The 12,977-nt window shown below is 30.6% G+C and overlaps 1 pseudogene; it reads right to left on the bottom strand.

Annotated features, from left to right (window-relative positions):
- Positions 1-1,337: 1,337 nt before the first annotated feature.
- LOC100255263 (probable leucine-rich repeat receptor-like protein kinase At1g35710) lies at positions 1,338-7,271 on the bottom strand (annotated as a pseudogene).
- Between the last annotated feature and the right edge of the window lie 5,706 nt (positions 7,272-12,977).

Here is a 12,977-nt window from a genome sequence, read left to right as displayed (position 1 = left end):
GATTAAGAATTCATGCAAGATAGTGCTTGGAGATTTAATATTTCAACCTGATAGCATAAGACACATTGTCTCCATAGGTCTATTTTAATACACATTCACATTAGCACATCCACCTCAAAGTTCCACTCCAATGACTAAGACAAATCATCCCACTAATATTTAGGGGGGTGATATCCCACAATAACTACTGAGTCGCCCAAATTCATGAACTATTGTGAACACACTTACCAAACCACAACGATCCCATTATTGTCTCCTTCGTATATCCGCTTACAACTATGCTTTGTACAATGTGGTTGATTAGACGAAGTATTCATAATAGCAATATAAACGAAACACATCATGACCAGAATTTAATAATTAAGGGTTAATTTAAGTTTGTTTAATTCATTTATTAAGATTAATGGCTTGGTTAGTAAATTGCTTGGTTAATAAATTAAAGAAGTTGGTTAGTTGGTTAACAAGCTTATCAAACTAATTGAAAGATAATTAAGAGTAAGTATTTTTTTCTGTAAAACTTTTCCTAATAGTAGTAAGCTGACAACTTAGTGAACTGCTTGTTTGAGTAGGTGACTGAAAATTCAATGGTTAGTGACTAATTGCTTAAATGAAATAAAGCCATTTGTCACCTTAAAATTGAATTAAAAAGGGGTTGAACCATGTGTGAGAAACCAAGTAATTGTGAGACACTTAGAATGTTTCAAAATTGGACATCTAACAGTAACTTCTTGAGGATAATTGGCTGCTAGCTTTAATCTCCATATTCTAAATAAAAATTTTATTAAATTAATTTCATTCTCATAATTTTGATTTTGAAGTTAAGATAGAGTACAAAAGGAAGGTTTAATAACAAACCCTTCTCTATAGATAACCTTCATGAAAATTTTTAAATATTTATACTACTAAATGATTGTTAAAAAAATAGTCATTACACTTCCGTAGAAGAAAAGATGGTAATATTTGTTTGGAACTTTAATCATAACCATTCCTTTCTACAAAACATATAATTCTTTAAATATTTTCAAATATATGAAAGTAAACTTGATTTTAAATGAATAAACTCCCATTGTGCGTTTTTTTTCTCAATAAAGACATTCAAACACTCTTTCCAAGATAATTCATATATAATAATAAATGAGAAATGGTTTTATGGTGTTCCAAACATATATAGTTATATATCTTGTAGCACAAGTTGGTGGGGATAATAGGGATGCAATAATAATGAGTGACCACATGGGATGGATGGAACTGTGGGTTTACTTGGATAGATGAAGACTTATTTAGAGTGATTTTCATTATCAACTTATTTATAGACTTAATAATCAGGCAATTCTTAATGAATCAAAGCTTCACCAAAAGCTACTTCATAACACTTGGTTTATAAAGCAGATTACAAAACCTTTTTGTGCAAACTATACTTGAATGAAATAAGAAAACAGAAATCCAAGACAAAATGAAAAATAAAATCCAACGCACACATAATGCTTGATAACAAATATACACATAATAGATGGAGAAGTGAAGACCCTCAGCTACTTTCACCTCCATGACCTAGCATTTCACCCAAAGTAATCATGGAGAAAGGCTTTGACAATGGTGGACACTGTCTTGAGAGTGTCTGACAAACTTGTCGCATGGTTGGTCGAGATTGGGGATTAGCATGCAAGTGCTAGCTTCACTACAACCACTACTTCCTCGGCCACTTGATTTACAGGAGGTGCGAGACGCTGGTCTATCTTTTCATTCAACAGTAAATGATAGATAGTTGATGGCGATGAGGATGATGAAGACACTGATGATAAGAGTGATGAGATGAGTTCCCCAGGATGCTTTCCAAAAATAACTTCCAATGTTACCACTCCAAAGCTGTAAACATCTGTTTTATTATCCACATTTGACACGTAAGCAAGTTCTGCAATTAAGGAAGATTTTATCATATGCTCTTTTCTGCTAAATAATTATAAAAGTTGTGTTATTAATTCTACCATGCATCTATTGGAATTTCACATCACCATAAGTTTATAGCCCTAAAAAAATAGGTAATATTTAATATTATACTCTAAACAAACAAGTAATGTAGAAAGCAATTAAGAAAACTTGTATAGAGAGAAATAGAATATTAAAGAGCTAGCTATTAAACATGGAAATTGCAAAGAAAGAAATTAGCATGTTCATCCTAATTTCTGAGCAGAAGGACAACTTGTACGACTTCACAAAAATTTTGAGGTATTAAAGGTTGAGTATATTGTTCGACCCAATGCGATAAATAACACACTAAGAAATATGTATGGATGTAGTTCAGAGATAAGCAAGACAAGAAGAAAAATCACCTGGAGCAATATAACCAAAAGTTCCTGCAAATGACGTCCAATTAGATGAGTCTGACTTCAGAATCCGAGCTGTTCCGAAGTTGGATACATGAGCTTTACTTTTTGAATCTAACAGAACATTGTTGCTCGATATGTCTCGATGAACTAAAGGAGGGGAGCAATCATGGTGCATATAAGATAAAGCTTCAACCATGCCTTTAACAACATTTAGCCTCAAAACCTAATCAAACTCTATTGCTTCTTCCTTGTTGCTTAGAATGTTTCTCAAACTTCCCTTTTCCATGAACTCATAAACCAAAAATGAGTTTTTTGAACATGAACAAAATCCATAAAGCTTGACAATGTTGCGATGCCGAATGTTTGCTAAAGCTTGAATCTCACTTTTGAAAGATTTCAAATCAGCCATCTCTCCATCTTGTGTTGAGTGAAGTTTTTTCACAGCAACAATTGGACCTGTTGGTAACTCGGCCTTGTAAACAGTTCCATATCCTCCAGTGCCAATATAATTTTTGGAGTTGAAATCTTCAGTCCCCTCAATGATGTGTTCATATGACATTTCCCCGTCATGACCCCATATTGCAAATAGATCTTCAATTGGTGCTTCTCTAGAATTGATTTTTCTACTCCTTATTCTTCCATAAAGAAAATAAATCCCACAAGAAATAAATGAAAGCAACAAAATGCTCAAAATAAGGAGTATAATCAAAATAAATAATATGTTCCCCTTCTTTCTACTGGTGTTACATGCCTCAAGACCAGTGATGTTACCGCACAAACCTTTGTTATTTCTTTATGCCTCAAACGAAGCATCTTGAAAGGCTTTAAGGTTGAGTAGAGGACCTTCCAACTGATTATAAGATATATCTATGGATGTCAGGCCTTGCAAATGATCAAAAGTGAGTGGGATGGTACCCGAGAGGTTGTTATGGGAGAGATTCAATGTTTCCAAGCTTTGTAGTTGTCCGAGCTGTTGTGGTAGCTCTCCTGTCAGCCTATTTTGACAAAGGTCAAGACTCTCAAGAATGATCACATTCCCAATCTCAACAGGAATGCTTTCCCCAAACTTATTCTTGCTCAAATTCAAGGACAACAATTTACCAATGTTTCGGACTTGTTGGGGAATTGGACCACTTAAATGGTTTGATGCCAAGTCAAGATGTGCGAGATTGGACAAATTTCCTAATTCCAAAGGAATGCTACCTGAAAGATTGTTGTTGCCTAGCAACAATTTGAACAATGACTTCAACATACCTAATTCTTTTGGTATCTCCCCAACAAGATGATTTGAAGAGAGGTCAAGTTGTTCTAGTTTGGTTGCCTCCCTAAGCTGATGTGGTATCATACCATAAATATTGTTATTGGAGATTTTCAGGCTTGTCAAGCTCTTGCACTGCCCCCATTTATGTGAAAGCTCACCATACAAGTTGTTGTAGCTTAAATCAATATAACATAAATTTGGGTATATACCAAAATCTTTTGTTATATTTCCTGCAAGTTGGTTTCTTTCAAGCCTAACTCTGAACAAGCTAGTGCAGTTTCTCAAGCTCCTTGGGATAGATCCAGTGAGACTATTTCCTTCAGCTATAAAATTTTCAAGTACTCCACCAAGACATATCTCTTGTGGTAGTTGGCCCTTCAAATTATTCCCAACTAACTGTAAAGATTTCAAATGTGTAAGGTGTCTTATTTCCAAAGGAGTGGAGCCATTGATTTTGTTATACATAAAAACTAATCTAGTTAAATTCCTCAAGTTTCCAATGGAAGATGGGATGGGACCACTAAGATTGCTAAATGACAAGTCAAGATCATTAAGAGATCTCAACAATCCAATTTCATGAGGGATGGAACCAGAAAGTTTTTTTCAAAAAGATACAAAGTGGTTAAATTCCTCAAGTTTCCTATGGAAGGCGGGATGGGACCATTGAGATTGTTAGTATGCAACGCAAGATCATTAAGACATCTCAACAATCCAATTTCATGAGGGATGTAACTAGAAAGCTCGTTTTCATCAAGATACAAAGTGGTTAAATTCCTCAAGTTTCCTATGGAAGGTGGGATAGGACCACTGAGATTGTTAGTTGACAACTCAAGATCATTAAGAGATCTGAACAATCCAATTTCATGAGGGATGGGACCAGAAAGCTTGTTTTCATAAAGATGCAAAGTGGTTAAATTCCTCAAGTTTCCTATGGAATGTGGAATGGGACCACTGAGATTGTTGGTATGGAACGCAAGATCATTAAGAGATCTCAACAATCCAATTTCTTGAGGGATGGAACCAGAAAGCTTTTTTTTCTGAAGATACAAAGTGGTTAAATTCCTCAAGTTTCCTATGGAAGGTGGGATGAGACCACTAAGATTGTTATTTGACAAGTCAAGATCATTAAGAGATCTCAACAATCCAATTTTATGAGGGATGGAACCAGAAAGCTTGTTTTCATAAAGATACAAAGTGGTTAAATTCCTCAAGTTTCCTATGGAAGGCGGGATGGGACCATTGAGATTGTTAGTATGCAACGCAAGATCATTAAGAGATCTCAACAATCCAATTTCATGAGGGATGTAACCAGAAAGCCCGTTTTCATCAAGATACAAAGTAGTTAAATTCCTCAAGTTTCCCATGGAAGGTGGGATAGGACCACTGCGATTGTTAATTGACAACTCAAGATCATTAAGAGATCTGAACAATCCAATTTCATGAGAGATGGGACCAGAAAGCTTGTTTTCATAAAGATGCAAAGTGGTTAAATTCCTTAAGTTTCCTATGGAATGTGGGATGGGACCACTGAGATTGTTAGTATAGAACGCAAGATCATTAAGAGATCTCAACAATCCAATTTCTTGAGGGATGGGACCAGAAATCTTGTTTTTCTGAAGATACAAAATGGTTAAATTCCTCAAGTTTCCTATGGAAGGTGGGATGAGACCACTGAGATTGTTATTTGACAAGTCAAGATCATTAAGAGATCTCAACAATCCAATTTCATGAGGGATGGAACCAAAAAGCTTGTTTTCATAAAGATACAAAGTGGTTAAATTCCTCAAGTTTCCTATGGAAGGCGATATAGGACCACTGAGACTATTAGTTGACAACTCAAGATCATTAAGAGATCTCAACAATCCAATTTCTTGAGGGATAGAACCAGAAAGCTTGTTTTTATGAAGATACAAAGTGGTTAGATTCCTCAAGTTTCCTATGGAAGGTGGGATGAGGCCACTGGGATTGTTATTTGAAAACTCAAGATCATTAAGAGATCTCAACAATCCAATTTCATGAGGGATGGAACCAGAAAGCTTGTTTTCATAAAGATACAAAGTGGTTAAATTCCTCAAGTTTCCTATGGAAGGTGGGATAGGACCACTGAGATTGTTATTTGACAAGTCAAGATCATTAAGAGATCTCAAAAATCCAATTTCATGAGGGATGGAACCAGAAAGCTTTTTTTCATAAAGATACAAAGTGGTTAAATTCCTCAAGTTTCCTATGGAAAGCGGGATGGGACCATTGAGATTGTTAATATGCAACACAAGATCATTAAGACATCTCAACAATCCAATTTCATGAGGGATGTAACTAGAAAGCTCGTTTTCATCAAGATACAAAGTGGTTAAATTCCTCAAGTTTCCTATGGAAGGTGGGATAGGACCACTGAGATTGTTAGTTGACAACTCAAGATCATTAAGAGATCTGAACAATCCAATTTCATGAGGGATGGGACTAGAAAGCTTGTTTTCATAAAGATGCAAAGTGGTTAAATTCCTCAAGTTTCCTATGGAAGGTGGGATGGGACCACTAAGATTGTTAGTATAGAACGCAAGATCATTAAGAGATCTCAACAATCCAATTTCTTGAGGGATGGAACCAGAAAGCTTGTTTTTTTGAAGATACAAAGTGGTTAAATTCCTCAAGTTTCCTATGGAAGGTGGGATAGGACCACTGAGATTGTTAGTTGACAACTCAAGATCATTAAGAGATCTGAACAATCCAATTTCATGAGGGATGGGACTAGAAAGCTTGTTTTCATAAAGATGCAAAGTGGTTAAATTCCTTAAGTTTCCTATGGAAGATGGGATGGGACCACTAAGATTGTTAGTATAGAACGCAAGATCATTAAGAGATCTCAACAATCCAATTTCTTGAGGGATAGAACCAGAAAGCTTGTTTTTTTGAAGATATAAAGTGGTTAAATTCCTCAAGTTTCCTATGGAAGGTGGGATGAGACCACTGAGATTGTTATTTGACAAGTCAAGATCATTAAGAGATCTCAACAATCCAATTTCATGAGGGATGGAACCAGAAAGCTTGTTTTCATAAAGATACAAAGTGGTTAAATTCCTCAAGTTTGCTATTGTAGGAGGGATTGAACCTCTTAGATGGTTGGAAGCCAATGTAAGAGAGATAAGAGATGTTAATAATCCAAGTTGGTGAGGTATGAGACCAGTGAAATAATTGGAACCCAATTCAAGGATGGTGATCATTTTTGAAAGATTACCAATATGGATGGGAATGGTTCCATAGAAGGAGTTGTTACTAAGATCAAGAGTGAGGAGATTGGGGAGTGATAAGAAATTGAGATTGTGGAGTGTACCTTTTAGGTCACAATTTTGGAGGTTTAAGCTGAAGACACTTCCTGAGTTGTGGCAAGTAACTCCAAATCAATGATTGCATCGGGAAGCTGCAGACCAAGAAGAGAGGAAAGATTGTGATTGAATATGAAGGCTGGATTTCCACGTTAAAAGAGCAAGTGTTTCTTTTCCTTGCTGAATAATCAAATGAGAAGTGATGGGAGTAGAAGTAGATGTAGAAGAGACCTTGAATGATGGTGACAATGAATGAAAAGGGAAATTCAAAATGATGAAGCAAAGAATGATGATGAGTCGATGGAGTGAGGAATAGGATGAAGGATATTGAAGGGCCATTGTTGGATGGATAGACATGAAGGATATTCGACACTTATTTATAAACTCAAATATGCATCCAATATTTCCATTAGCTACTATACCTTACTTTAATTTGAGAGCATCATACTACGTTATAAAATTATTAATATGTAAAAAATTTTAGTTCACTTTATATAATAAATATTAGAAATTAGTAATTTAATTAAAATAATAATTTAACAAATTTTGGAATACTTAAGAATAACATAATAATACAAAATAATAAAATAAAAATATTATTTATAGAATATTTATTGTAATAATAAATGATGAAGTTGTAGTAATAAAATATAAGGATTACAACGGAAGCGTACTTGTCTCACCTGAAATTAGGCCATCCTCCTTTGAGGAAGGATTTTGGTATTGCTTTGTTATGTTATATCAAACACTTCTTTGATTACATATATAATTAAATAAAAATATTTTAATTTGATCCTTTCAATATTTAATTTTTTAAGATATGGAAAAAAAAATGTACTTTAGTTGACAGTGATGAAAAGCTCAAAATATGTAGTTGATTAAGAAAATGGAAAATAATTTTTTTACCCCATAAATAAATATTTCAAAGTTTGTATTGTAAAGAAAAAAAAGAAGTGTTGAATTAAAAAATAAATAATTTTAAAATATCTCTAATAAATTCAGGTTGAGTGAAAAAACGAGACAAATTATAATCTCAAGAGTGTTTTATGGGAGTGTCGAAGTTTGAAGAGTCAAAAAGGTTTGGAATAGAATATGAATTTTGCTAAAGGTGTGTCAGAGGAAGGAGGAAGGACTCACCTGCACAGGCTTCCCTGCAAAACTTTCTAAAAGACTGCAGTTAAGGAGGAGCAAGTGGGTAGCTAAGGGATTTAATGATGGGATAGAGGAAGGACTCTAAACTGCAGGCTTCCCTGCAAAATAATGCTATTTGGAGTAAATGCTTGGAGGACTGGGTCCAACTATATGTGAATTGGGCTCCATTTATTAAATTTTAATACTAAATATCTTATAAATTAAACGATAAAGAAAGGTATTGATTTATTTAAGTTTGAAAGTAACTTATCTTTACACTCAAATTTTTATTTTTATTTTCACTAGTGTTTGTTGACAAATTGTTTGAAAGAAAAGTCATGTTTTTCTATTTTTTTTATCAATTAAAAAGGTTACTTTTTCAAGCTTAAAACTTTTTTTGAAGCACTTTTGTAAGTTTGGAGACCAAATTATAAGTAAAATATTTCACCTATTTAAGTAATTTTGTATCTTTACACTCTTATCATATTATCAGAAATTAATGTTTTTAAATATTTAGAAACATGTAATAAAATTATCTTTCTAATTAATTATATATCCTACTGAAAAAGACTTTTGCGCTCTTAAATGAAGTCAAAAAATGGTTACGTTGCTGATTCTTATCAATAATTGTCATCCAAAAAATTTGACTAACTATATATTGGCTCCATTTATTAAATTTTGGTACTAAATATCTTATAAAAAAAATAAAGAAAGTAAAAATTTGATTCAATGTATTGATGTTGTATTATTTGTTTTAAGTTTGAAAGTAACTTGTCTTTCAAACAATTTTCTTTTATAAGTGTCCGTCTTTTAATTTATTAACTTTTGCTGACAAATTGTTTATCATTTAAAAAGGTTGCCCTTTCAAACTTAAAACCTTATGAAGTATGTTTGCAAGCTTGGAGTCCAAATCATGAATACCATCTTTTACCTATTTAAGTAGTTTTGCTATTTTTTACATTTTTACCTTATACTTTTAAATATTTAGAAACATATAATAAAATTTATTTTTCCTTTAATTTGCTTTAGGTTTTCTCAAATTATTAGTTTTCAAATATCTCCTTTTAATTATATAGAATAAAAACAGTCATAAAATACTCTTTAAGGATAATAATGTTAACTATTAATTTCTAAAATTTCTCTTATTGTAATAAATATTGATATTTTCAAATATGTTAATTACTATTTTGCAGTGAACTACTATTCTTCAAATATTCTATCATAACTATATATAAAATAAAAATAAATATAGTAATTATATTTGGACTTACGAAGTGATTAAATTACTATTAACTAGACCTAACATTTAAGAAAAGTTAAAAACCACTAAAAACAAACATGTCATTTGGAGTTATGTACGGAGCTAGATGTAAATTAAGATATATTAAAATTTTAGATAAAAAAACAAATGTGACCTAAGAGCAATATGTATAACCCTTTTACACTAAATATTATGTAAAACAACATGTTCAAAATGAAAATTTTGTCATTTCTTTTTTCCTTTCATATAATATTAAATTATTTAAATTCAGTTTTAATTCAACAAAGAAGAAAACTCAGTCTATGGTTTCATGCAATGATCATAATTTTTTTCTAGTTAATAATTAAAGAGTTGGCTCTGTCCCAAATACACACAAATATAAAATTTAAAAACAATAAAAATTCAATGATGGAATACACCATCCAATTAAAGAAAAATAATTTTTCTTATGGTGATTAATTTTTTGTCTTTTGATAATTTAAACCACCATGTAAAGAAGATTTTTTTTTTTTTTAATAAAAAAATATTGTCATTATTTCTTTGATAATATAACTACTAACACATTGCTTCTTTATAAAGCACTTTTAGTGAAAATTGCTGTTGATAAAAGTTTAACAAATTAAAAGCAATTACCAATCAAATGTAGTGCATTTAACCAAAAAATGAATAAAATCCTAATTATTTTTATATAATTGTTTGAAGTTTGGATTTTATAAATTTGAGTTTCTATTTTACGGGTTATATATATATATAAATAAATGTGGAAAAACACTCTTTTCCTATTTGTATTTTTAAGTTTTATTAGAAAGTAGAAAATTCCTTAAATTATATGTGGCTATGAATTAGTTGGATGGATTATGGAGCTTATGTCCATATCATGTAGCTTTCTCTTTCCCAATAGACAAAGCTCATTCAACTATCTCCTTATCATGTACAATTCGTTCCATCATAACTATCATGTATTTTAAATTAAGTTCAAAGAAAGAGATCACTCCATCTCCTAAGGACTCTTTGGACTTGAAAGAAACATAATGATAGAAAATAAAAAGTAGACACATTGATATTAACATAAAATAAAAAACATATTTAACTTGGTATGAAAATTGTGATATGACCAATTAAGTTAAATGCAAAGTAAAATAGACTACCATTCCTTTGGAATCCTAAAATGATTTCTTAGTTGTCAATTACGCATGCATTGAATATGACGTTTTTCAATTGCACCCACTTTAATTAAGACATCTAGCCCAGTCAATGCCGTGTGTGAATGACCCTAGTTGACGTTTTTAAATTACACCCGCTTTAATTAAGACATCTAGTCCAGTCAATGCCGTGTGTGAATGACCCTAGTTGATATAGGTGGCCGGTCCAATCAAATTTATTAAATTTTAGTTATATATATATATATATATATTTTATAAAAGAATAAAGAAAGTGGCAATAATGTAAAGTAGGTGCCAAAATTGAAGTGAATTATATATGGGCTTCATAAATTAAATTTTAGTGCTAAATATATCTTATAAAAGAACAAGGAAAGTCATAATTATGTTTTAAAAGAAATTGAAAATCATAGAAAAATTATGTTTGATAATGTTTATGAAAAATTGCTTTGGGTTATTTTAAGTCTAATCTCCTTAATAAATGGAAAAGAAAAACAATATGTTTATTATTTTATCATTTTTTTTCATTATCAAACTAACTATTATTTTCTTATAGACTTTATTACTAACTAATATTTTCTTGTATTCTTATAGATTTGGAGCTGGATTGTTGGTATTAATGACTACGAGTTGAGGTTGATCTTCATCCATGGGTGGGGAAAAAAATTGACTTGTTGGAGTGTGGTTAGGCTTTGATACCATATAAGAAAAATGAAAGAGGCCGGTAAAGCTTGACTATATATTTTTATCATAGGTAAGTTGCTATGTATAGAAAATTTGCACAGAGATTGAATGTAAAATATACATAAAAATAGGAATAGAATATTCAACAAATAATGAAATTTGATAAGAGAAATCATTTTCAAGATTGTAGGAACCAAAGTTGTTGAGTGACCAAGTTGTTAAGTTTAAGAGCATGAAGATGTGATGAAGAATATAATAGACTTGATGATGAAATATAATATGTCTCGAGACTCAATTTGATATTTATTTTTCTATCAATTATAATATTTTTTGTGGTATAGTGAAATAATTTTCTCTTATACAAGGATGTAAACATTTGGTGAAATTAAATCTTTTATATAAATTATTTTATTTTTGTATTCTTCCTTTAATGTATAAGCATTAAAATATCAGTGCATAATACTTTCACAACTTAAAAAAAAAAAAAAAACATAACATTAATTAATTGTAGATTTCTTTTATAATTTTCAGAACATTCTAGGAACTTTTGACGTTTTTAAATTATTAAAAATGGCTTGATTTAAAATAAAAAGAAATTGTTATAGAAAATTAAAATTGTTCCATCTCTTGTCATTTCTTCCTTTCTACAATGGCTATCAACAACCACCATCACTAGAAAAAGGAATGAAAAGCCATCCTTTGCGTTGCTTAAGGGAAATTTGATTTTGACATTTTTTTCTTTTCTTTTTATTTTTATTTATTTATTTATTTATTTTACATATTTGCATTTAAATAATGACTGAAAATTAATAATTTAGTCAAAACGGCTAATGTCAATTCTTGGACTTAACTTGGGCATTCCTACGAGGCATATGCTTGGATAAAATGTCTTAATAGGGAATCTTATATACGAATCATAGTTTAAATAAAAATAATATTGAAATTTCGATTAAGTACTCAAGTATATAAAATAACATGTTACAATATAGTTAATTGCTTTTCCAAATATATAACTCCATTTTATCAGTATAATTTATGGCTAAAAAAAGGTACCATGAAAACACTTACAAGTGAATTTTTTTAGGTATTGTTAGGATAAATTTCTTATTGCCTATTTTTTTTTAAAAAAAAAAATTGATATCAAATCTTAAATTTTTTTTGAAACGATTATTGGGGTATGAAAAGCGCTTTTTCATGTGATAATGACTTTTAAAGTTAAAAAAATTAATGGATTAATAAATTTTTATTGTTTCAAAATTTAGAAGTAATTTTTAAAACAAATATTAGAAATTGAATCCAATGGAGTACTTAGTTATAGCATTTTTATTTTTGTTTTTAAAAATAAAAAATAATAGAGTTTCTATACTTTTATTAAAAATTACTTTTAATTTTTTTTAATATCTCGATTTTTTAAACAAATTTTAGAAATCATTATTCTTTTAAGATAAGTTTTTAAAAGTTTTTATTTATTTTACATAGGAATTGTTATGATTTTCTATTTTTGAAAAGAGAAAATAAGAAGTACATCCACTTACACCCTAGTAAATTAATTTTTTATTTTAATATCAATTAAAGTTTCTAAGTAACTTAGTCCAAAGTTTTAATTTGTTCTAAAGATTTGCCTTTTGTGTTTATGTTCCAAAAACATATATTTTTAAATAAATCTAAAGAAATTGTATTCAAGGGAGTAGTTAACTTAGTTATAGAATTTCTACCTTTTGTTTTCAAAAATGCATTGATAGGTCTTGGTCATAACTTGGAGTCTAACTAAAATTTCTTCTTTATTATGCAAGTAAATGCACATGATTCAACATACTACCATAACCTCTC

This window comes from Vitis vinifera, chromosome 11 (assembly GCF_030704535.1).
Source record: "Vitis vinifera cultivar Pinot Noir 40024 chromosome 11, ASM3070453v1".
Lineage (NCBI taxonomy): Eukaryota > Viridiplantae > Streptophyta > Magnoliopsida > Vitales > Vitaceae > Vitis > Vitis vinifera.
This window is presented reverse-complemented; position numbering and strand designations above follow the sequence as displayed.